The sequence below is a fragment of the Eublepharis macularius genome, chromosome 9 (assembly GCF_028583425.1).
Source record: "Eublepharis macularius isolate TG4126 chromosome 9, MPM_Emac_v1.0, whole genome shotgun sequence".
In the NCBI taxonomy this organism is placed as follows: domain Eukaryota; kingdom Metazoa; phylum Chordata; class Lepidosauria; order Squamata; family Eublepharidae; genus Eublepharis; species Eublepharis macularius.
Window position 1 is genome coordinate 49078607 of NC_072798.1, and position 26099 is coordinate 49104705.

The 26099-nt window shown below is 41.4% G+C and overlaps 1 long non-coding RNA gene across 1 annotated transcript; it reads right to left on the minus strand.

Moving 5' to 3' along the window:
* Nucleotides 1-8969: 8969 nt before the first annotated feature.
* Nucleotides 8970-25457, minus strand: LOC129336094 (uncharacterized). The gene is made up of 5 exons (XR_008597649.1): nucleotides 20504-25457; nucleotides 20223-20301; nucleotides 17338-17448; nucleotides 14228-16185; nucleotides 8970-9417 (listed from the first exon to the last, which is right to left on the minus strand). It is a non-coding gene; the product is annotated as an uncharacterized LOC129336094 (long non-coding RNA).
* Nucleotides 25458-26099: the final 642 nt, after the last annotated feature.

Consider the following 26099-nt stretch of genomic DNA (forward strand, 5'->3'; position numbering starts at 1 on the left):
ACTTGCCAGCTTCCCTCAAATTTTGATGGGAAATGTAGGCAGCTTGGCGGAATGTTGGACAAGTGACAGTTGAAAAGTCAATTGGACAGCAGTCAGAGAGTCAAGCTGCAAGACCAGGATGCCTACATTTCCCATCAAAACTTGAGGGAAGCTGACTAGTGTCCAACCTGTGTCAGGCGTCACTTGTGGTCCCGCTCACAGTTAGCAGGAGTTTGTGGAATGCGGGCCATTTCCACACTGCCTTATTTTACCGCTTGTAGTGCTCCATTTCCGATGTTGCTTTTTAGCAATCGTGTCCACACTGTTAGAAATATCTGGCTTTTGTTGCATTTCCCTCAAAAGAGTGGCATTTTCTCTGGAGGATTCAGTTACGTCAGCGCTGATGAAATCAAAGTAACACCCCCCCTTTTTCCTTTCTTAAAGGCAGAATAGTGTTATATCGACCTTTCATTGAACTGAAAGTAGTTCATATCTCCACCCACCACTCACATGATAGGCTGCCTCTTTGCCTGCAACTTTCCACGAAAAAAAAAATTGGTGCTTTTCTGTGGTGACTTGTTTTGAACTGCTTAAAAGGTTTTTTCTACTTGGAAGAGCTTTTCTGTTAGGAGATCCATAGCTCTGAAGAGTCTCAACCATGGCACAGCATGCTTCAGTATTGCTTGTGCTTGCCCTATTGGTTCTACACATGATCCAGACCTCGATGAATCTGTACCTGGCATTTATCCGACACATTGTGCAAAAGCGTAACACCTATGTCTGCTTCTGAGTTGCCCTGGCACGTAGGTAGAAAAATGTAGGCAGAAAAACATTGCCCTGGAACGTAGGTAGTATTTTTTTTAAAAAATACAATGAGAAATGGCAACAGCCAATTGCTGAGGAAACCAGTTTTGGAAATGACTGGCAAGATTGGTCAGAGGAGTGTTCAAACTGAGAGTCAGAGACAGTGGGAGTGGCCAAATAACCATTTGTGGCGATACTTGGGAAAAAGCAGTTCCATGCATTCTCATGCATGGGGGAAATAGTGGTAAATTCCCATCACAACATGGAAAAAATGGAGCAAGAGCTTTAGCAGTTAAAGTGGCAGAATAGTGGGATGTTAACAGAATGTGCATGGCACAATTGCAAAACAGTGTGGACAAATGCGAATAAAACAGCAGAATTGTGCTAACGTGACGCTAAAATAAGGCAGCATGGAAACGGCCACCAGGACAGGAACAAGAGGCCTCAGGGTCTGTCCATGATGGGCAGTAGCACCACATACCTGCACAGTGCAGCATCAACTATTGGAATGTGCTGCTGGTACTCCATGAACTTAGGCTAGCAGGAACACTAATTGTGCTGGAATTATATATAAATATATAAGGTATATAAATAGGTTATAGGTATATAAATTGAAATATAAATAAATAAAATAAACTGTGTTGTAGCCTCGTCTGGCTCAAAATTCCTGCTTTTGGGTAGAGTGAGAGTTGCTGCTGTGCCAAGTAAAATTGTCTGGCATACTGCCAGTCAGTGTGTCTGCCAATGGTAGCTTACTCCTTTATTCTAGCATTATTTAGAGTGATACTTTCTCATACTTTGTACTTGTTAGAATGGCCTGCCACTGCTCACTTAATGTTAACGCAGTAATAATGTAGACAATGTTGAGGCTACTGGAGCAATTATCTTCCTAGTCCAAATTGAGTTCACATGCCATAAGAAGAGGAACAAGGCTGCAGGCTGTCTTCCCCTTTTTATTTCTCATCAGAGGAGTCTCAGCGTAAGCACAGAGCGTGAAACATTTCAGATGGTGAAATGGCTCCTTAGTCATTTTCCTTCTTCAGAAGTTTGGAGAATTGCTGATTCTTTCCCACATGTTATGTCCTTTGGTTTTGTCTCCGAAGCTGGCCAATAATACAACCGCTGCTGATTATCATGTCTTTATGATATGAGAAATTAAGCCTTGGTCATGCACAGTTGGTACTATGTGCTAATGCATGATGGGAATGCGGTATGCAAAAATACTGAGGCAGCAGTTCCAGCAGGAAACCACACGGATTGTGTTCACCAATCACTTATGTGGCTGGATGGCTTATTTGGAAGATTATTGTTGAGCAAAAGCCAGCAGTCCTAACCAGATACTTTTAGTCTCTCTCTTACATACTTATGAATCTTAGGAGTTTCCAATAAGGTTGCAAGTGCTGCATTCTCTCCAAGTAGGCCACTGGGAAACTACTGGCTAACTTGAACTTGACTAATTTCATGGTCATGAACAGAGATGGGCACAAACAGAAAAAACCCCGAACATGATGTTCGTTGTTCATTGCCATCCACGAACAGGGACTCATGAACAACCACAAACATGGCCCTGTTCACGAACATGTTTGTGGTTGGCTGTTCGTGGGGGCCAGCAGGCTCTCCTCCAGCCATCATCCAAGTCAAGACCCCTACCGCACCACTCCCAGAAACCTTACCTGAGCAGGCAGCAAGAAAGGTACCAATAGTAAATAATAGCTTGGCCCAGAGCCTGGCAGCAGTCCTGGAACTTGAAGGGGTAGATCCCTATCCCACCACACACAAAGAAAATTCAAGCTCCAATGCACTCTATCAAAATGCCAACAGCAACTCCCTCCCTCTCCACTGTCTGCAAACTAAGTCAGAGCTGGGCCCCCCCTCCCCCCTGCTCTTTGCTCCCTTGTAACAAATTTGGAGCTCCACACTTGAAAGGAAGACCTGCCTATCAAGCTAAATTGGGCTTAGATTGGGGTTTCCAGGGCAACAGAAGGAGTTCAGACAGAATTCAGACAATCCCTGCCTAAGTTGCCAAGGGAATTGATTGCAGATGCCAGACTGTCTGGCTTGACGAACAGCAACGAACGAGGCTTGCAACAGCCACCTGTTTGTTTAGAATGGGGCCTCAAGAACAGCTTATTTGCAAACAGCAGATTGGGGTGTTTGTGGCTTTTTTTGGTCCGTATTGCTGTTCATGCCCATCTCTAGTCATGAGTACATCATGTCCCTATGTATAAGATAAGGTGGAAGCAATGCATTTATATACAATCAATAGGCTTTGTTTTTCTTAAAGAACATTGACACAGAATTGCAGTTCTTCAAACCCTCATGTATTAAGCATTTTTACAATAGATTAAAAATGAGGGTTGAATAAGTAATTCAGATGTACATTCTGGGAGGTTTGCTAGCAAGTGTCTTATTGATTCTGTGCAAGGCTGACTATAAGATCATTTTCAGGATTAAGATGGTCCATTGTTGTATCCTGCAGTGGTTAATGTTGGACACTACCTGGAGAGACCCAGGTTCAAATTTCTCTTTATCATGAAAAAATCATGGTTGGATCATTCTTCTCAGTCTATTTTATGAGGTTTTTCTGAGAATTAAATGGAAGAGCAGCAGACCGTGTATGCAACCCTGAGCTTTTTGATGGAAGGATGGGATTAAAATGAAATAAAATAATCTGATTTGACAACTGCCTTTATGCTTCTACAATACCATCCAAAGTGTGTAAAGTCTGCATGTATTATCTATGAAACCGTCCTGACTGCACCTCCAGAACTATTTTCATAGGATTTTTCAACAGATATGTTGAGTAAAAGGTGGAGTGGGGCAAGTGTCCAAATGGCATAATCCTCGTACATGCCCATTCTTTACTCATTTGCAGTTGTCCTGATGACTCCATCTGTCAAGGCCAATTCAAACAATAATTGTTTTGTCCCCAAGATGACTTATGGTCTTCTCCAGGTACTTGTGTACGCAAAGATATTAAGAGCTAGTATCATTATCTGTATCTTGTGGATACAGAATAGAAGCTGAGAAATGCTGGCTTACCCAAGGGCACCTAGTGAAGTCTTGGTTGTTTGAATCAGGATCTTTCTGATTTGGTCTCCATGGGGTCTGTAATCCCTTTCAGTAATGCAAAACCCTATGAAAGTTTGTGCCACAGCTTCTAAACTAGAGGCACAAAACTGAAACGATTCTTTCCTAGCTTTCCCTTTCGTTCACCCTTCCTTTCCAGCACTAAGTACTCTATTCTAGTCTTCCCTTGAGGCCTCTTCTCTGTTTGGGCTTTGAACCTAGGTACAGTTTAACATCATGAAAAAACCAGATAAGAAAGCAGCCCCATTGGATATGCATGACAAGGTCTACTGAATGTGTAAAATGGAATTGTTCAGGAGGACATTTTTTACAATGGGAACAGAGTTGTAGCTTTAATGGCTGTGGAAAAAAATGGTGGGTTTATTGCATTGCTTATTGTGTTATTATATGGTTTGATTCACACTGTTTCATTTTGTCATTTGCCTTGGGTCTTCTTGAGAAAAGCAGCCTATAAAGGAAGTAAATAAAGAATGTGATTGGACTCTGTCTTATGACAGTGACAATCAAGTGAGGCCCTCTATTTCTACCACTGAAGAGCAGGACACAGAGACTTCTGATAGGATGTGCATAGTAGCATGTCCCTCATACCACAGAGTATGCCCTTGAAGTTGCCATTTCTTCAGAGGAGAACCCTGAGCCCCACCTTAAAGCTGGTAAATATATACAGAACACAAAGGGCAGAATAGTGACCTGTGTACTTTTTAGTCTCAATTTAAGCAAAATCTCTTAAAATTCTGCTTCTGAACTACACATTCACATTTAATAAAAATTAGAAATGCGTATCTTGCTTGAGAAAATTGCACATAAAATTTTATTTTTAGAAAGATACATACGAAAGATTTCTTTCATAGAGAAAGGAGGAAAAGCAAATAGTTCTAGGAAAACACACAAAGTTTGCATTGAAGTTAAGATGAATTTAAAGCAGCTGAGAACTAGAGGCACTTCAGAGCTTTTGAAACTGCCCTTGTAACTGTAGCAAAAGTGCTCAAAGAATTACCTTGTATGTGAAACTTGCACTTAATCTGTCAGCCTCTGTTCAATAAATATTGTATGCAGATACTGGAAAGATAATTTGTTTACCCTAGAGAAAGTGGAAGTCTAGCTCCAAGTGGGATGGATTCCAAACACTGGTTGATTTTCTCCTAACTCCAGTGCTGCCTTGACCTTTCCTAACAAAAACAAAAAGATGTTGGCTACCCTGAGAGAATTTTGTAGTGCTTTTCCTGTAGCAGACATGCTGACTCAAACAGAACCAGACTTGTGCTGTCCCAACCAGCCACATAATAGCTCCTTTGAGAAGGGTGGCAGAAGTAGCACCAAAGGTCATTGGCTGTTAATTGCTGTGTGTGGTAAGAGAATGTAGGCAAACGGTGAAGCAAATGCATGAAAATGAATAAGGAAGTATATGTGTATATATATTGAGATATGGCTTATACAAGATACACATACATAGGAAGTTCAGGCACACAACTGCCAGAAGGTCAGGATGCAAGGGCTACATTTTTATATGGGGACATACTTATACACATATCATTCTTGAGGCTCTGTGCCATATAAAAGTAGCTCTTATGAAGTTTAATACAAGTAAAGGGGAAAAAACCTTCACTGACCCACATGTGATCTTCCACACAAGGTTTATTTTATGCTTTCTTCCTACTCCAGAAGCAACTGGCATAGCGCCCCCCATCCCCAATTCCGTAAGCATGTTTTCTAACAAAGAAAGAGAAGAACAAGGGAAAATTAGACAGTCAAGAAGCATTAGGAAGGAAGGAAGGAAGGAAGGAAGGAAGGAAAGTTCCCCTCCCACAAGGAGTAAAATCCATCTCTTCCTCCTGTAATTTTAGTGATTAAGATTTACTCTCTGTGACAGAATGGTTACTGTCCCTGTAAAGTATGTTGAAGTTTCTGTTTATACTTATTGTTGTGGCATCCTAGGGGTTAACAAGATGTAAATTTATCACAAAATAGAGACCATTCCCAAAAGGTCTGCTCAAAAACTGCATAATCATCTTGATGCCCATCAACTTTATCTGCAAATGTATTGTAAGAGCTTGGAGACAAAAGTAGAATAGGGAGGACAGGTCTGGGAGAACAAACTGTTCAAACGTTTATGTTATATAGTAAAAACTTGAGAATAAGTGCCATTTATGGAGAATCTTTCAGAAGCCAGGTAGTGCAACTATTAAATAGTCTCAGCTAGAAAAGTGATACTATCTGAAGTAACTTGTGTATTATTTACAACACTCTCTGGAATAAGATCCAGGGCACAAATTTAATTAAATCAATATATCCTTCTTGCCTTGTCTTGGCCTTACTCAGACTGTAAAGCCTTGTAGTGTGTTGTGCATGATTTAAGCTTTGTCTCAGTCCAGGAGTGATTCTGAGAGATGTTGCCTCATGAAACAGGTGTTCTGAACTGAACCTTCCAGAAGTCCATTATGTTGTTCAGAAAATGGATACCATTACATCTTTCACAACTAGGGACATCAGTGTAAGAAGAGGAGGACTAACATTGTCCTTTACTCAGGTTTAAGAGGGGGCTTTTGGTAAGGACTGGGGCTTTTCTTAAAATCAACCCTAAGGGATGGAGACCCAAAGCAGAAAACCCTTTCCCCCATGTGCTGCCCAAAGTGACTGCTGCACATGGCTTCCTCATAAGGTTAGTTGTGTACCCTTCTTCATTCTGGCTTGTAACATAAATAAAAAACTATAAAGAATGCCTGGGATGGGAGAATTTAATGAACACACATTTGCAAATGTTTTTAAGCATCAAAAGGATCTAAATTAATCAAAACGTGGTGGTAACGAAGTTACTCTAGAGATGGGCACGAACAGAAAACAAACAAACAAACATGATGTTCATTGTTCATTGACATCCATGAACAGGGACTCACGAACCACGAACATGGCCGTGTTCACGAACATGTTTGTGGTTGGCTGTTCGTGGGGGCCAGCAGGTTCTCCTCCAGCCATCATCCAAGTCAAGATCCCTACTGCACCACTCCCAGAAACCTGATCTGAGCAGGCACCAGGAAAGGTACCAATAATAAATAATAGCTTGTCTCCAGAGCCTGGCAGCAGCCCTGGAACTTAAAAGGGTAGATCCCTACCGCACCACTTCCAGAAACCTTACCTGAGCAGGCAGCAAGAAAGGTACCAATAATAAATAATAGCTTGGCCCAGAGCCTGGCAGCAGTCCTGGAACTTGAAGAGGTAGATCCCTATCCCACCACACACAAAAAAAATTCAAGCTCCAATGCACTCTATCAAAATTCCAACAGCAACTCTCTCCCTCTCCACTGTCTGCAAACTAAGCCAGAGCTGCCCCTCCCCCCTGCTGTTTGCTCCCTTGTAACAAATTTGGAGCTCCACACTTGAAAGGAAGACCTGCCTATCAAGCTAAATTGGGCTTAGATTGGGGTTTCCAGGGCAACAGCAGGAGTTCAGACAAAGTTCAGACAATCCCTACCTAAGTTGCTAAGGGAATTGATTGCAGATGCCAGACTGTCTGGCTTGATGAACAGCAATGAACAGCAATGAATGAGGCTTGCAATGACCACCTGTTTGTTTAGAATGGGGCCTCACGAACAGCTTGTTTGCAAACAGCAGATTGGGGTGTTTGTGGCTTTTTTTTGTTCGTATTGCTGTTTGTGCCCATCTCTAAGTTACTCAAAGATATCAGAAAATCGTCTGCATATCATTTGTTCAATATAAAGCATCCTGTGATTTCTTCCTTGAAATTTAGTGAGTATCATGCATGGGAAAGGAACTGTGAAAAGAGAAGTATCTAGTTTGGGCCTTTATTCAGTAAGGACCAAATGTGGGTAAATTCTTTTGCGCAGCCTGAATGTTTTCAAATTAATGGGAAAGTATATATATACCATATGAACATACTTAAGTACCCTTATTAATCTATAGTCATCAGTTCAATATAAATATACTAAGAACTCAAGTTTCAAAGTAAACACTGTTTTCCAAATTAGTCTTGGAAAGGGTGCCAAGGTTTTTAAAAAGAAAACTGGACTCAAATCTGAAGAATGATCAAACCACCTTTCATTCACAATGAAGCAACTTTCACTCACATTCATGTCTGTGTTCTTATTACACTTCATTGGTGCTTTGCAGATGTAGGATTAGCACCCCTGTTGGGTTTCAGGATGGATTACTAGGGTGTTGGCTTTGTTTTCAGAAATGTAGTCTAAGGTTGCCAAAGTTCCTTATTTCAAGTATTAGTTCCTTACTGATATATTTCAAAAACACTCATGGAAAAGGAGTCACTGTAACATCAACAAACAACGTTAATACATTAAAGAATGGCATGTTCTAATTTTTTTTTTATAAAATTTTTATTTTTTAATATCTAACATAAAAAACTACAAAAGACTACAAAAGTATAAGGGGGGGGAAGAAGGGGGGACTGGGAAAAAGGGAAGAGCAACATACAAACAACAAACGCTACACTAGATGTCTTGTATTCCCTTCATGCTGCAATTTTTCTTAAAAGTTAACTTTCTAATATGCTATCAGATTGGTAGATCTTATACAATGCAAACTATATTCAGGATCAGGTTTTCCTCCCTCCCCCTACGTCTCGGTCTCAGTTCTCTCTGCGCAGCTGGAGCAGCTGCGCCTGCTCTCTCCCCCCCCCCACTTTCCCCTTCAGACTTTGGATTTTCTTCTTGCTGGAACTCCTGATGGTTGAACAAAAAGTCTGTCAGCTGCGCTTCCAATGTAATCTTGTAGGTTTGATCCTTATATCTAAACCAGACGCCTTCTGGAAACAACCATTTATATTTTACATCACATTTCCTCAAGAAAGCTGCAAGTCCTTTATACTTAAATCTTCTTTTACGAGCCAAAAATGGAACATCCTTCAATATTTTAACCTTATTGCCCAAATAATCCAAGTCCACATTGTATGAATTATATAAGATGGTGTCCCGAGTCTTCTTAGATGAAAAGTCAATAATAATCTCGCGAGGCAGCTGTCGCTTCATTACATACTTTGAAGATGTCCGCCGGACTTCCAAAATATCGCTTTTTAACTCTTCTTTAGTTGCCTTTGCGAATGGAGCCAAAAGTCCAGACACCAAATCTTTTAAATTTTCACTTTGCTCCTCTTTTACATTCTGAAGATGCAGTACCGTTTGGGCACGGTCCACTTGCAATCCTATTATTTGATTCTCCAAAAGCTTCACTTCCTTGCTTGTTGCTTTCATGAGTACTGCGTTCTCGTGTGCAGACTGCTCTGCTCCGGTCGCTGTTTCTTTAATGGTTTTCACTTCGCTTTCCACTGAATCAACCTTTTGCCCCATTTCATTCAGTTTCGCTACAAAGGGCTGCACAGCATCAAAGACTGCTCATCTCACCATCTCTTCCAAAGTTTCCCCCTTCCCCTGTAATGTCGCCATCACCGATTTACTCATTGCTGGGCTCTGCTTTTTCGTCGCCATCTTAGGGGGGGGCAGCTAAGTTCCGAAACTCCGTGGAGGGGAAGAAATCCGCACCTTCTTAGCTTCAACTCCCACCAATCCTTCGCATACGCTTAGAAATCAGAAGGGATTTGCTTACTTACAGGTTTTCACCTTAAATCTGCTTATTGCCGTTCTCCATGGCCTGGCTGCACGCGATGTGCTGCACAAGTCTGCCGGCCTCCGTTGGAGCAAATGGGCAATTTACCCCCTGCATTGCTTTCAGGGGGTTCTTCCCGCCGTGCTCTGGACCCTGTCTCCCTCACTGGGAGTCCTGGGGGTTAACCGTGGCGGGTCAACCGCCCGGTCAGGCTGCTCGGACGTTTCCTCCCGGACCTGCGGAGAGGAGCGTCCGACATGGCCGGGAAAACGAAACCGAATCGAATGGCATGTTCTAATAATGTATTGGTAACGTTCTAAAACTCATAAGTGCCATTTTCTTATGGTCTCTGAATGTGTTGCTACCTTTTGGAAACCTTCTGAATAGTAACTCTACTACAGTCTCCAGACAGCGTGGTCTGTTCAGTAATGACTCAAGAGGACAAACTAAGTCTGGTAAACTTAGTGGCAGGAGAAAGGAGAACTCTGCTGGAGACTGGATCAGTTCTGACAGAATGCAAAATGATGGTTTATTATAAGTATGCTTACTTTGATCAACCAGGATTTAGCTTGCACACAATTATCAGTCCTGGTTTGTCTGGACAAATGCTGATCTCTGCACCTTTCCTTTCCCCCTCACCGCCCGCCCCCCACAACAATGCAGCTGTTATCCCAGCCTGAACTGTGGCACCTGAATAAGGACAAAACCTTGCAACAGCATCAGCTTCCTTACCAGTGCTCAGTGGCATTGCAAGGGTGGGGAGGCTGGATGCTTGTCTCCTTGAGATTGTGGCCATTCTCATCATGACAAATGGCTACAGATCCACACATCCCTTCTCAGGCACTCGGTAAGGAAGCTGCTTGGCTTTCCACATTTCTTTATACCAAACCCAAGGAAATCAATCTGCTGCCGCCAATTTAAAAGTAAGCCATGTACACAAACTCATGTAAACCCTTAAGGGTCCAACACTCATCCCACCATTAACAATTTTATTCTACCCATAAAAGGCCATCCCAAGTGTCATCTTGCAGCAACTACTGTGTACCTGCCTCAACCAACAGTGTTCCTTGTATTAAAGAGATTCATGAGTCAAATGTTGGGTGTATGTTTTCCTGCGGGGGTGGGGGGCAGGGTTCCTGGTGGTGACCCAAGCACAACACACATATACACCAGAGAGAGAGAGAGAGAGAGAGAGAGAGAGAGAGAGAGAGAGAGAGAGAGAGAGAGAGCTTTGATTATTCACACTTCATTGTTCATGTGGAGTTTTCTGGGAAAGGTGATTCTGAGTTGCGTAAAGGATATTCAAGGATATTTCTTGACACAGGTCATACAAAATGTCATCTCATGAAGACCACCACAGCATGGGCACAGCAGCAGGAAACCTTGAATGCATGTTACGTGGCACAGCTGTACCTCCTCAACTGAATAAGACTGTTGTGGAATGTTTGGGCACTGTTTTCTCAATAGTCCTACAGCAGCACCAATTGTTGCTGAAATCAAGTTTAGTGCCTGTTTACTAGCCCAGCAATCCAGTGTTAATGGACTTTCCCATGGACTCTTGCCATTATACCCTTGATAATCTACTGTAACAGATGTTTTAGAAGTTATAGATACAACCTAGTGTGTTGTAAAGGCAATCTTGTGCATTGGTTAGCAGGATGCACAACACTTACATCCTCTCTTCCCTCTACATTTCTGTTTCCTCCAAAATAAATGTCTAATTTTAACAGCTGGTGTCCTTAAGTATTGCAAGAGAGGCGGAACTGCCTCTCAGAGCACCGAGGTGTGAATTTCTGAGGGCTTGTGCCAAAGGTGATAAGGACACAGCTTATGTGTAGCCTCTCATATTGGTAAAAGTCTTACAGTTATATCCTTTATACTGAATAGTTTGTTCCTATTCACTGTGATATGGATGTCATTTCTGGCTTGTATCTGTTTTTCCTGCTGTGACTATTTCCCTTGAGGGAGATATTTCTTGCACAGTGGGAAATCTTATTTTGTGCATTTTAATTTTAACTTTTTTTAAAAAAAGAAGCCCCATGGTTTCATTCTAATAACCCTTTGATACTCTGAGATGGAAAGTTCTTCCCTTATTAGGAATTTTCTTTCCTTTTGCTGTGCACACACCAGTCTATTGTATGTGTTAGCACTGATATGGCTATACAAGTATCAAATCCTTTGTTGAGGGAAACCAAACACCCTGACCTGAAAGGCCTATGTGAATTTTGCCAAAAATATAAGGGCAAAGGTGGTACATTCTTTAAACTTTACCACCTCTGATACTTTTTAATTCTCCCTTTATTATCTCTCTCTTTCTCATTGATTCGTACAGGTTGCAAAATAGCATAGCTTGCTTTTGAAATATACAAGGCTCTGAAGTTCAGTGTGTAAGTTATGCACTGGCTGGCACAAGTATTAAGTATCCATTCTTGCCCTGTGGTGCCCGGGCACCATCCCCATGAAACAGAATCCTGAGGTTTTCAATCATTTCTATGCAAGTGATGAGTCTGAACTCTCCCTGAACTTGGCATGTATTGAAGCCACAAACAGTTCAGAAGAAGGGAGGAATATAGAGGAATTAAATAAGAAGCACAACTACTGCAATATAACCTGGTTCACTGTCTTTTATCACTGTGTCAGTAGGGCTGAGTGTCAGTAAGATCAAAGTTACAAAGAGACTTTGATACTCTAAGAGTGAGAAAACAGGAAACTCAAAGGTGTGTTATTGCTCTTCCCAGGACACAGCAGGTAGAAGCTGTCTCTCACCTCTTCTGTTAACAATACCAGTTATAAATTTCATACCTATTATAGTATTGTGTGAGGTGCTAACAATAAATGTGTATTAAAAATTATTCCTGACTGTGCAGAAGGAAAAATCTGATAGGTGTCTGGGTTTTGTTTTGATACTTCTCCTGATTGAACATATTCTGGTAAACTACTGGGAGGTGAGATTGAACTGTCACTTTCTTTTCACCTAAACATGAGGATTAGCAACTCACTACTCACAGTGTGATCCTGTAATTTTCTGCTAACACCAATAGTGTCTGAAGTTTCTCAGAAGCCTCCAATGTATCTGACAGATGTGAATATAGTATTTGAGGAAATGTGCCAGTCATTTCAGAGAAGGAAGTGAATAGTAGAAGGTACAGGAACAGAGGGTTGTAAGCTATGAGAGATGGCAGCAGTTTGCTCAGTAAATTCATGTTAGTGTTTGGAGTAACAAAGGGCCAAACTACACACTATATTTGGGTCTCATGACTAGACATGGACACGAACCGAAAAAATTTAACGAACCAGCAGTTTGTGGTTCGGGGGCCAATGACGAACCCGAACCAGCAAACTACAATGAACTTTTCCCATTGTTGAACCAGTTCGAGGTTCATGGTTCATGGGCGTCAGCACAGCCCCCGTTGGAATTAGAGAGCCCATATTCCCATGGAGTGTTTAACAAGCTCTCCTCCAGCTATTACCCAAGTTTGCTCAAGATTGCAATAGGAATCCAAGCTCCAATTAAACTCTCTCTGTCTCTCTCCCCAAAGGCTAGCAAGTAGCAAGCAACAGCTCTGTCACACTCCACTGCTCACTGAAAGTAAAACCCAGCCTGGGAGCCCACTGCTTTTTATAAGTTGAGGTCCCATTGAGCAACACAGGAGGTCTGTGGTTGGCTGTCAGAGCTGCCTATCAGGGTTTGCAGGGATGAGATTGGAGTGCCCATGGCTACAGAACACCCCTCCCCCCTCCCCTGGGTGTCTTCTCCCAGGTTGTAACCACTTTGCAGCTCCATGGTTGGAAGGAAGACCTGCCAATCAAGGTAAGCTGGGCTTCCATTTGGGTTTCCAGGGTGACAGGAGTGCAGACAGAGTTCAGGCATTCCCCCGGGTCCGTTTCCAAGGGAATTGATTGATGGTGCCTGACTGTCTGGCTTCATGAACCGTGGAAGAACGCACCGAACCGTGTCTCTAACGAACGCTGGTTTGTTAGCCATGGACGCTCATGAACCGCCGGATCGCAAATGGATGATTGGGCAGTTCGTGGCCATGTCTACTCATGACTAGTAGTCCTATTGTGTTTTTGTTTTGAAAGCAACTGTGGAGGGATATAAATTGGGGCCATGGTACAAGGACATACAGCACTTCAGTTCTGGAAAAGAAGTCATTTCTTTTTATTTGGGTATATAATAATGATCATAGAATTTTTAAGTGAAGAATCTTCCTGATGCATTTGATCATTGAGCTAGAAAGGACCCAACACCATCAAGCAAGATCACTCATCAAAAACAGTGTAACATTAACTTCTACATGGCTCCAGCAGAGAATAAGATTCAAGTAAGCAAGTCAAGTCACAGACTTCACGAGAGTTAAATGAAACTTTGAGCACAATGGAGCCTGAAATAACTGTATTTGTTTTTGCCTATAGGAATACTTTATCACAGAAAACACATTCCAGTATTATAAAGTGTCTTAAGACTTCCTTTCCGATAGCCAGTAAAGTATACGTGAAATGAAAATGTCTAAATATTCAGAATTTACCAGTTTTATTAATTTCATGATTCAAACATTGAATATGAATTCAAAATTGACATTTTCATTTTGTATGTGGCATTTTTACTTCAGAATGTGACTGATTTTTGAACACCTTTTGATGGTTTTAGTTATGTGCTAGAAACAGCAAGAAACTTCTTTATTAGTTAATAACTTCCAGCTAAAGGCTGACTGAAAAGCAATGAGAAAAAGGTTGGAAAAACTTTCACAGCTGCTCTAGAAATAGAAAAGGCCAGCCTCACCCAATGTCAGAACTTCCGGTATTCAACCTCAAACTGCCATTGGCTATTGTCTATATGGAGTGGTCCCACCTTTCATTCTGTTGAAATCTTTTGCTCTGGAAAATAAAATATTTTGTATAATAATAAAAAAAAATAGTGTAAAAACACAGTTCAATTTTACAGAAGGAATAAATGTGATTACTGTGTTAACTGTACCTCCTTGATGCTACTCAAACAATTAGAATTCCCAGAACTGAGCTATTAGTTCCTAGTAACCAATCAACACATTTTTGAGCTTTCGGTCTCCGATGATCTGGAAGCTAGATGACTTAGCAGCAGCTCCCTGAACTTTCAAAAGAAGGGGAAGTGAATTCTGTTCCCTTCTCCTGAGGTGGAGAATCCTAGGGTTGTTAAGAAGTAGAATTCTCTTAAATCCTCTTTGCAGAATTTCTCACTGCAATCCATTTCCCCCCTCCCTTTCTAAGGAATGTGAGTCAGTTTCAAATCAATTCCTCTATTGTAAAGAGGAAGATTTGATTAGATCTCAAAGTCATGTATTCTAATTAGAGATGGGCACGAATCGCATTACGAACCTCAAAAATGCACGAAAATGGCGATCACGCAATCGTGACCCAGTGGATCGTGATCGGCCACGGCCAACAAACCAGCGGTTGGGAGAGGCCTGGTTCGTTGCATTCGGGCACGGTTCGGGAAGCCAGACACTCAGGCACCAGCAATCTATTCCCCTGGCAACGGAGCCAGGGGAATGCCTGAGCTCTGTCTGCCCTCCTTCTGTCGCCCTGGAAACCCGAATGGAAGCCCAGCTTTCCTTGATCAGCAGGGCTTCCTTCCAACCACGGAGCTGCAAAGCAGTTACAAGTTGGGAGAAGACACCCAGGGGAGGGAAGGGGAAGGGGTGTTTTGTAGCCATGGGCACTCCAATCTCATCCCTGCAAACCCTGATAGGCAGCTCTGATGGCCAAACACAGACCTCCTGTGTTACTGAATGGGACCCATGCTTATAAATAGCCATGGTCTCCTAGGCTGGGTTTTACTTTTTGTGAGCAGTGGAGTGGGACAGAGCTCTTGCTTGCCACTTTGGCCTCCATGAACCACGATCCGGTTTGGTTCGGCAATGGGAGATGTTCATTGCATTTCGGGAATTTGGGATCGTGGTCTACACCAAACCACGATCCGCTGGTTCGTAAATTTTTTTGGTTCATGCCCATGTCTAATTCTAATCACTACACCACTACACTGATAGCTCAGGGAAGTTCTCTCTCTCCTCCCACCCCCACCCCCGCTCCAGTTATGTAAATAATTGAATATTTTCTTTCTTTTATGCTATGGTTTACTAATTTTATTTAAGCTATAAACAGTAAACATAAAAGATAACAAGACACAACTATCTAAAAAAAACCACACTAACAATACATATAAACATGAAACAACAAAAAAGACAAGGAGCTAATAATAATAATAAAAAAGAAAATACAGTTTAAAAAGATATGAAAAAGAAAATGACAAAAACGAAACTACAAATTGAGTTCTGATTTTCTCCGCAAAAACTATATATTGTTTTCAAAGTCTCACTTATTATATGTTAAACATAAGAGCCCTCTTTTTTATTGTTCATGATTCTTAATCCATAAATCCAGATATCTTCAAATCATTATTATCTATTTTATTTAAAAAGTTTATAAATGGTTTCCATTCAGCCAAAAACATGTCTTTTCTCTAATCAGTGAAGTAAGTTTTGCCGTTGATGCAAACTCCAAAACTTTTATCCACCATACTTCCATTGTAGGCAATGTTGGAGTTTTCCATTTTTGAGCATACAGTACTCTTGATGCTGTGATCATATATAAGAACAAAGTTCCAAAACTTCTTTTCAACTGGCTGTCCATCATTTCCAACCAAAAAGTCTCTGATTTCAACTGGATTTTAATCTTCAAAATCTTCTGAACCGATATTTGTATCTGCAACCAGAAGCTTTTTGCTTACTTACATGTCCACCACATATGATACAATGTCTCTTCTTGTTTAGTACATTTTCAACATATATTTGAAGCATCCTTGTACATTCTAGCCAATTTTTCAGGAGATACCTGAATGATACATCATCTTACAGAAATTCTCCTTAATACTAGAGCTTAATGAAAATTTCAACCCTCTTATCCACATATTTTCCTATTGCTCCATTAATATGTCATGTCCCCTCCTTCTCACAGCTGCCTTTCACTCAGATTAATCTTTCTCCTCTATTTCATGCTAAAGCAACATTGTGAGGCTGAAACTGTTTGACTGGCCCAAGGTCACCCAAGAAGCTTTTGTGCCAGAGGTGGGAGTCAACCCAGTTTGACATCTACCACTACATCATACTGTTTTCATTTTTATGCTCACAACAACTTTGTGAAATAGTTCAGGCTGAATGAGCTGAAGAGCACATAGAGCACCATTGTGTGTATAAACAGAAAATATACCATTGCATGGTAAAAAAAAAACCCTCCAAAAAACCTTCAAAATATATTAATGAGAAATTAAAGAGAATTCCTCTTTTGAAAGAGGAAAAGAGAATAAGATGAACAAACTGCTATATCTAAAAAAGTAAATTTCGAGAAAAGAAATTGGACCTCCTGTGAAAACCCTAATAGTATCTACTCCCATTCCTAGAATATGCAGAAAACTCAATTTTCACATTTGCTAAATGGCATGAGAGGGTCCTAATCATTCTATATAACCTGCTCAAGTACCCTTGTGGATTCCTATGTTTCCCAGTACCCCAGTATAAAAAACACTGTTACAAGTCATATTGTGAATCCACAATGCACTATAATAAGGCCCAATAGTGTTTCTCTCAAGAACATGTTCTAGAATATTCTGTAATATAAAAGAATTCCATGGTAGGAGCACAGGAGTTCCTTAGCAGATAAGCTGTTGTGGAAAATGTATCTGAAGGCAGGAAATGTGATTGATATGTCATTTCATAGCTATCAAAATTTGTCATCAGCTGTCAGGATTCAGGAATCACATCAATTGGATATAAAACATTCAGCACCTATATAAACCTGTAGAAAACATTGGGGAATATATAAGATCAACATTTACAAAAGAAAATTATGAGGACTTACTTTGTATGTAGGTCAGAACTGGCTTCATTGAAAGCAGATCAATAACTGGTACAGAAAACTGAAAAACTTGCACAAACAGGATGACACAGGTTTGTGTGATTTCCCATTAATCTGTTCAGAATATAACAATTGTGAGCTCTATATTGATAATTTAATTAGATAAATGGTAAATATAGCCACTTGAATTGCCCAAATCCTCTTGCTAGTTAATAACTGACAGCATAATTTTACCTTATTTAATAAAAGATTTAGAGAGATGATTAATTTATGCTGTGTTGGCCTCCTGATGTGCCTTCTTGCTTATAAGAATGATTTTGTTCTTGCGTCCATGACAGAGAAATCTGAAGTTGTCTACTTAACAAAAAGGGAAACAGCTTTTCTCTGAAACTATGTCAGATCTCCTTCTTTACTATTCTCAATAAAGAAAATCATTACAGCAGGAATGACTGTGTACTGCATACATAGTGCTATTAATCTAGACTATCCAGATGGCCAGACAGATACAAGAATTACATGGGAACCCAGACCGAATAGATGAGATTGCCCTGTTTACATTGAATTTTATATACCAGTCCAACTATGTGTTTGTAGGCAACTCGTACTAAAAATGGAGAAGGAGCTATCATGTGTAGTGGTCTGTAATGAGTAATGTTGGATTGCTTTCCCTTTTCCACATGCCCAGGGCAATACTGATCACTAATTTGGGATCAGGAAGGAATTTTCTCCAGACCAGATTGGCCAGTAGTGCTGGAGGTTTTTTGCCTTCCTCTTGGTCCCAAGCAAGGGTCACTGTGAGAATGAAGAGGGCCCCCATGGTGTCCAGCAGGCCGTGGGGAAGCAGGTGGGATCTCTCCAAGCAAGGGAACAAGTGGTATTGTGTCCAACGTCCTGATGTTGCAGTTGACCAACTCCCACCAAAGCTCCTACAGCTGCAGCCAAGGTTGGAGCACCCCAGCCCAACCAGTGGACCAATTGTCCCCCTCCCCCCCACCCTGGGTGGACTGCATCCCCCCTGCTACTAGGTGGGCCAGGGTATCCAGCCTGTTATAGAGGTTTTGAGGCATTAGGCCAGATCCATCTGGGGGGAAACTGCACCAGCTGACTGTCTGACCCCCATTAGGAGTCCCTTTAAGGGACCTTGGGGGGAAGCCATGTGGGGATGCACCATTGTCTGGTTTCACTTCTAGGTGGCAGGGGAACCACAGTGTAGCTTGTGCCCCGTGTAGCTTGTGCCCCAAGAGTGGGTCCCAGGAGGAGGGCTGGGAGGGGTACCAGTGGAGGGCAACTGGGTCATTTGATGCTTATACCCACGCCCAATGCTGAGCCAATGCTCCAATAGCTATAGTCAATAAAGTTGTGGCTAATTTCACTCCAGCTTGGTATGAGTGTTGTTTTGTGCTCTTTTGCCTCCCGCCTCACCCCTACTGCCCCAGGGACCACAAGTGAGGCTCTTCCACTTACTGGAGGGCTGATTTATGGAATCTGAACCAAGGTGGGATGATGGAGCAGGGGGCCTCCCATTTCCCCTTCTCACTGGACTGCCTTTGCTGCCACGGCACCAAGGGCACTTGTGATGGGTGTTCTCACCCATGTCATCAGGCCATGGTGGTTTGTGGGAGGGGCACCCTGTCCCTTCCTGTGCTGTGCCCAGCTGTCCAATGCCAGGTAGCCCTGGCAAGCTGGGGTGGCATGGTGGTGGTGGGGGGGGAGGGACAATGGCAAAGGATCCTCCAGGTCCTCCTTGCCCCTTTGTCTGGAGCACAAGGTGACCTTTTTCCCTCCCTTCCCTCCCTTTATTTAGTGCACAAGTGTGTTCTGATCTCTGCTTGTTTAATTATGATTGTTGTCACAACTTTTTGGTGGGTGGTTCTGCAGCACTGAGTTGGATCCATCTGGGGGAGAATGTGCAATTTGGGGGTGCCTTAAGGGACTTTGGGGGAAGCCATGAAGGAACATGCCCAACTCAGGGACCAATGCACCAATGGCTGTAATCAATAGTCGCCAATTTCAATCCAGCCTGGTGTGTTGTTTTGCGCTCTGCCAACTTCCAGCTCATCCCACTGTGGGCACAAGAATCTACTTTGCATGAGAAGCTTTCAAGTTAAACACATGGCATATCCAGCTACAGATGTATTCTGTGTGATGATAACCATAAAAGTTGGATGGACCACTGTGCCAAGCTGTGGTCAGCCGCTGCCATAGAATAAATTGCACTTGGTAAGCTGGATGAAGTGAAGGCAGCTTGTGCAATACGTCACTGGTTTGCCCTTAGGCATGCAGACTTAACAGATAATAAATAACATTGTTATTTCTGGGTCAAAATTAGTATTTATTGTACTAAGCCTTTTGGGCTCATAGTATTGTATATGGTGTGTTCATTAGAAATTGGTGTATCATGTTGAGCTACCTCTTGAACTCTTCCTAAAAAGTTCTTTTGCTATATATTGTGTACATATGAATTGTATTTGCTAGATTTATTGTACTTATTGTGAGCATATTTGAGCATTTTCAGCACTTTAAATTTTTCAGATTGACATTTTTGTATTGTGGTTGATTTATTAGAAGTTGTTACCCTCTGGTAGGAGGTTGCCTTCTTACTTTCACATCCCATTGGGGGCACAAGAACACCTACTTTGCACAAGAAGCTTCCAGGTTAAACACATGGCATATCTAGCTACAGATGTATTCTGAGTGATAACCATAAGAGTTGGATGGACCGCTGTGCCAAGCTGTGGTCAGCCGCTGCCATAGAATAAATTGCACTAGGTACGCTGGATGAAGTGAAGGCAGCTTGTGCGATATATCACTGGTTTGCCCTTGGGCATGCAGACTTAACAGGCCTGAGCTACATTATTGTTATTCCATCCTGGTTAGGATGATCTTACCACGGGGTAGAACCACAAATGTCTGTGTTCTCCAGGACAATTCTGAATGTTTCATAACCTTTAGAGTTCTTTTCCATTTCTGTTAATAAATGCAGGTTCCCAATTAGTTTGTATGCTGACGAGTTAAATGAATTCATGTTGCATTTACCAGGCTGATGCAAGCTCTTATTCTCGTATACTTATATTTAAAAATGTATATGTCTCCATTAACTCAAAGGAAAATGGAAAAAAATGAATGACTGTTTTTATTACAAAATGCAATAAAAAAAAGAATTGCCTACCTTTAGTTTTTTTTAAAAAAGTTTCGTTAGGACGTAAAGTTTGTCTTGTAGGAGGCAATTTCTTCTAAGTGTTTTCTGCTCACGAATGTTCACTAAATCACGGACTTTTCAGTCATATTCTGGGTACAGGTATGTCCAGACAACTGTACCGCTTAGTCAGAAAGGGTTAAACATTTCATTAACTGAAAACAATAGTTCTGTTCCCATTTAATCCCCTGCTTAGAAATGTTCCCCAGGATGAATGACACAGGCAACCAGCAAAACTTCACCCCTCTGTCGAGTTTGCATCTGTGGCAATGATGAAAACAACTGGGTCACTGATGTCTAGAAACAGCAACACAAGGAAAGAGGATGCTCCCAAAATAACCCACCTATTTGTAGCAGTATTATTTCAGCATTGTTCTTTTTTTTGTGTTCCCACCTGGACAAGATATATCTGCTGCTTTTGCCAAATAATTGTAGAAAATAGTCTTATTTCATTATATTTGCCCTTGCAACCTACAATTCCGCCCACCCTACCTCCCCCCACTGATGGTGTAGAGCCCAACAGCTGTTCTAGCAAATACTGTCAGTCAGGATTTAAATAGTTTTACATAATCTGGAATAGAGGGCAGAGATGAATCGGAGCAGTTTGCTCGTCAAGTGGCAGGTGGGGAATTTTATGTTTTTAGATTAGACAAAACACAGTCTCTGCTCTCTCAAGGATTTTATTTTACTGTCTATTGATTTTTTTATATGCTCCCCAAACAACACAAAACAAAACCCTAACCACAAAGATCACAAAGGCAGGGGGAGGGTACAGTCAGAAAGAGCAGACCGAAATCCAGAAAATGCACTGGTTTCAGTTGCAGAAGCCACACCAGTTGACTGGCAGACTACATACTCTTGTTATAAGGACTGAGGAGAAAAAGGGAAGCATTTCCTCTCTCTCTAAAATGATGAGTTGAGCAGGCTCAACAAGGTCTTCTTTTCTCTTTGAAACTCACAACTGCACCCTGACTTTAAATCATGCCAATAAATAAAAAGCTTCTCATGGAATTCTATTGCATGACCCCATCTCATCTCAACAAAAGTTAGAGATGTACGGATATGCCCTTGGTTTCTTTTTTTAGGGTGTTATTGTGTGAGCCTTTTTGTTTCTGTGTTTCTGACTCATCTGCCTTTTAATGGCATTTACACCATTCTACACATAATACATCATGCATACATGATACATTTACACATTTTATGCACATGAATTATTTGCCAATATAGCACAAAAATCATTTTAAAGAGTTAATTTAAAATAAAGACTTGTAAGTTTGATTGCACAAGGGAGGAGCAAAACCTAAACCTGGGTTTTGAAACATAAATGATGAGGACAAGAAATTTGGCAACACTCCTTAAGTAGCTGTGATGGTAGCAGATGTCTCTTCAAATGCAGATGAGGGTACAAGTTTTGGAAACAAACAAGGTTGCAAATGAGCACACCTGAAACTGCCTTTTGTCTATCAAGGTCTGTAGGCCTTTCACACTACATACTATCTCACTCTTTTAACTAGAGATGCTAGGGATTGAACTTGGAACATTAAACATGCACAGACTCATGAACATGCTCTACCCCTGAGCCATGGCCCATCCTCAAGTGAGTAGAGGTAAATCTTCTTGGCTCTTCTCCCTAAAACTCTTCCCCTCTCTGGCATTTTTCTTCCAGGTGGACTCACTTTCATATTGTAGTCGTCATATATCAGAGCCTAGCTGAAAGAAACAGCATCAGGAGGCAGACAGCAGGACGGCAGTCGATAGGTGTTCCATATTTGTCAAGGCCAAAAAAAATAATAGACGACTATATGATCACAATAAAAAGGAATATGGATCAAGTAATAGCATAAAACAAAAACAAAATTAAAGTGTAGTAAAACAGCTTCTAGTAAAAGTGCATATCCTAGAGCAGCAGTATAATCAATTTAAAAGTATAGTGTCATAATAAATCAGCAATATTAACATTCAACCTACATTTTAAACCAGGAGCAAAAAAATCCCCCGTCTATATTAAAATGCTCTACAAAAAAAAGAAAGAAAAAATCAAGTAAGATCTCTAACTTAAGCATCGAAGCAACATAGGAGGACCTTCTGAAAGCTAAGATTTTCCAAAAGCCTGTAAAACTCCCAGAATATTCAAATACACTGCTAGTTCTGTTGTGACTGCATGTGACTGTTTCTGTTGAAATAATATACTTAATCCGGTAATTTCTCTCTTTAGTGTTGAGTGTATTAGGGTTGCCAGGCCAACCCTAATACCTGGCAATCAGCGGGAGGATTGGGTAGGCATTGGGGGAAACGTGATGTCAGCAATGTCACTGATGTCACTATGTCACTTCTGGGTACAACTTGAAAGTGACAATGGGTAACTACAGGAATTGCCGGAAACTGTATAGGTTTAGCATAGAGTTTCCAGTAATTCCTAGAGTTACCCATTGTCACTTCTGGGTTGTATTTGGAAGTGATGTACAAGTATAGAGGTTGGCAGCGTTTTTATTTTTAAGTAAATATTTTAAATAAATAACCTCTAAGCAGCAAATGAAGACATTTATACTTTTAAATTCCATAAATTTACCCAAAAGTGCAATATTATATGTTAAGATATAAATGAGGCATTTTATGTTGTTAAAGGAGATAAATAAGTTTAGAATTGTTCAGAAAGTACTGAATATATTTCAATTCTCCCTGCTCTCCTCCCAATCCACCCCCACCCCTGAAAAAAATGTTATTTCTATGGCTTTAGAATTTTTGGAAATTTTACATCTCTAGGCCTGTAGCTTAACCTGTAGCAGGTTGGCATTAGATGATGAGGGGTTTGGGGTTGACATTCCACAAATGAGGTACTACAGCAGAAAAGGCCCTCTCCTTCGTGGTAAGCTGCTTCAGTTCTGAAGGCTGAGGCATAAGGAGGGCCTCAGATGCAACCCTCAGGCAGGCTGATATGGAGCGGGTGATACTTTAGCCACAGACTATGTGGGGCAGATTCAGTGTCCTGCACTTCAGTTCTCTTTGTTCTTAAAATGGGATCTTCTACACTCCAGCTCACTGTGATATGGAAGACCGGCAATTAAAGATAGTGCTGCCTGCCACTGTCCATCTTGGTTGGTTGTTTTTCTGTACAAAGCAAAAAAGTTCTGGCAGGTTCAGAAGTATATTTTCATGGTTAATCTTTCTTAACTGGTTTTCATCCTGTTGGCAGTTGGGAGTCTTATCTAGTTTTATATGCAAATAGAAAAACAAAATACTTTCTAGATAGGCAATGACACAGCCATTCCAAGTAGAATCACACCCATTGAAGACAATGGACTTAAAACAAGCCTGGAAAGGGCCTTCCCCCTCCCCTGCTTTTTTCCGACAGAAAACAAGCCTGGAAAACTGGTTAACCTGATATGGTTGCCTAGAAGCAGCCACTGAGGGCATCGGGTTAAAACTACAGGCACTCCTTTTATGTTTTTTTTTTAAAGATTTCAGATTTTTCTGTAAACCTGGGGCATTTTTAAGGTATGTTGCTTTCATGGCTCAAATCTCTGGGTTTAAGTATCTACAGATCAGGGCCACTTTGCTATTAGTATATGAGTTTGCGCTATTGGTCATTCCCATATCAGCAAAAACAAAACAAAATAAAGCAAAATCCATACTGTACAGCTGGGTGTTTGTTTTTGACTTAAACTATAACCAGCAAGAAGTGTTTTGGAGGGCCACATTAAGGATAGCATGGGAAGTAATAAGCCAGGCTTCCCAATCCTCCAAACAGTATGGACAGCAGATCCATCACTATTCCCTCCATATATTTCTCTTGGCTGTATTTTGGCAGCTAGGGAGGGGATGGTTGATATTCCTCAGGGGACCAGACAGAGCCCTGAGGCTACTAGCTGCTGATCACTATTCTTGAACAACAGAGGAACCAGTGTCAGTACTTCAATAGCTAGTTTTGGATGGGGCTATGTTGTAAATTGGAAGCTAGAGGATAACCCTGGAACTTGACTCTGTAGTAAGTGATGCAAGGCTTGCTTGAGCATGTACAGAGTGCCCTTTCCCAATCATGTATCTAGTGTTAGGGAACAGATGGTCAAACATCGCATTTCTATTTCTGTATAGTAAGCATTCTTGAAAATTCTAATATAGCAATAATAACCATACTTATGAAATATGGGATTTAAAGTAATGAAAGCAAAATTCTTGTACTTGCTTAACTGAACAGCCGTGCCATTTGTGTTCCCTGTTTCATCAATCTTCTTGTGGAGGTATGCTTACATGTCAGAGTTAATGAAACCTGACTCCATTAGAACTGCCCTTCATTCCTGCTCTTTCAACATGCCCAACTAGTTAAAGCCAGAATTAAACTGGATAATGCCTGTTCTGAAGTCAAGCAGGCAAGGAAGTAGCTTTTACATTAAACAAACCTTCAGTCAAAGGAACAGGTGCAAAATCTTACTGAATTGACAAGACTGGGTGGCAGAAACTATCCAGTTTAGTCAAAAAGAGTCCAGTAGCACCTTTAAGACTAACCAATTTTATTGTAGCATAAGCTTTCCAGTTTAGAGCACACCTTGAGCTGTAAGTACATGCCCTCTGTTTCAAGAGAAGTGCAGTTGATGATGCCCCTTTGCTGTAGAATAATTTTACATTAACATTTACAGTTAGAAGGGTATGTCTTTTTTTTAACCTTTGGAAGCTATTTTGGTACTAGTACAGTACTGGGTTAGAATATAAAAGGATTAATTTAGTGATAACTGGTAACTTTTAGCATAATCAACATACATTACTGTACTTACCCTTCAGTTTCTCAAAGTGAGAACCTGTTCTTCATTTCTTCTTGCAAGTGGGAGTATGTTTGCTAAAAATCCCTTAGACCATTAGAACAAAACATTGCATGGGAATAGTGGATTTACATTGACATAGAATTAACACAGAGCTGGTGTTCAAAACACATGTTTTATGTGTCCAGTGCAAGGGGTAAACATGGCAGAGGGCGTGGCAAAGGAACCTTGGCAGGAATCCAGTGTTTGTTCAGAGGCTGACCCTGCCTGGGATTGCAGTCAACATAAAGCCAACAAAAGACAGGGTGTAAACGAATGCATTTTGCTGAAATTAATGGAAAGTACAAGGCCACTTCCCCCTCCCCCTTCTACAGCAGAAGAGAGTCAGCATGTTGCAGAGCTCAGAGCAGTGTTGGTCACATTCACAATGACTGGCCACCAAAAGAATCACATGACTGTTGCATGCCCTGTGCATCACTCTACCAAACTCACACAGTAATGTAAGGTATAACTAATAATATTAAGAATGTCACTACAACTTTTTAAATTACTGAAGAACCTCTGTGCACGTATGGCAGGCTCTCCCCACCACTGCCTTAGCAAGCCCTTGTGCATCTGGAGTGAGGGTAAGGGCTTCCCTCTCAGCCTTCTCACTCTTTTCTCAGCACAGAGCAGGTTAGGTGACAGCAGGGTTGTCATGTCCTCCCTGGAAGCCAGCTGGCAGTGGGGTGGAGGGGGGAGGACTTACTGGGTCATGGAGGAGCTCACCAGCAATGTCACTGGCAATGTGCTGATGTCACTCTCCATGCACCCAG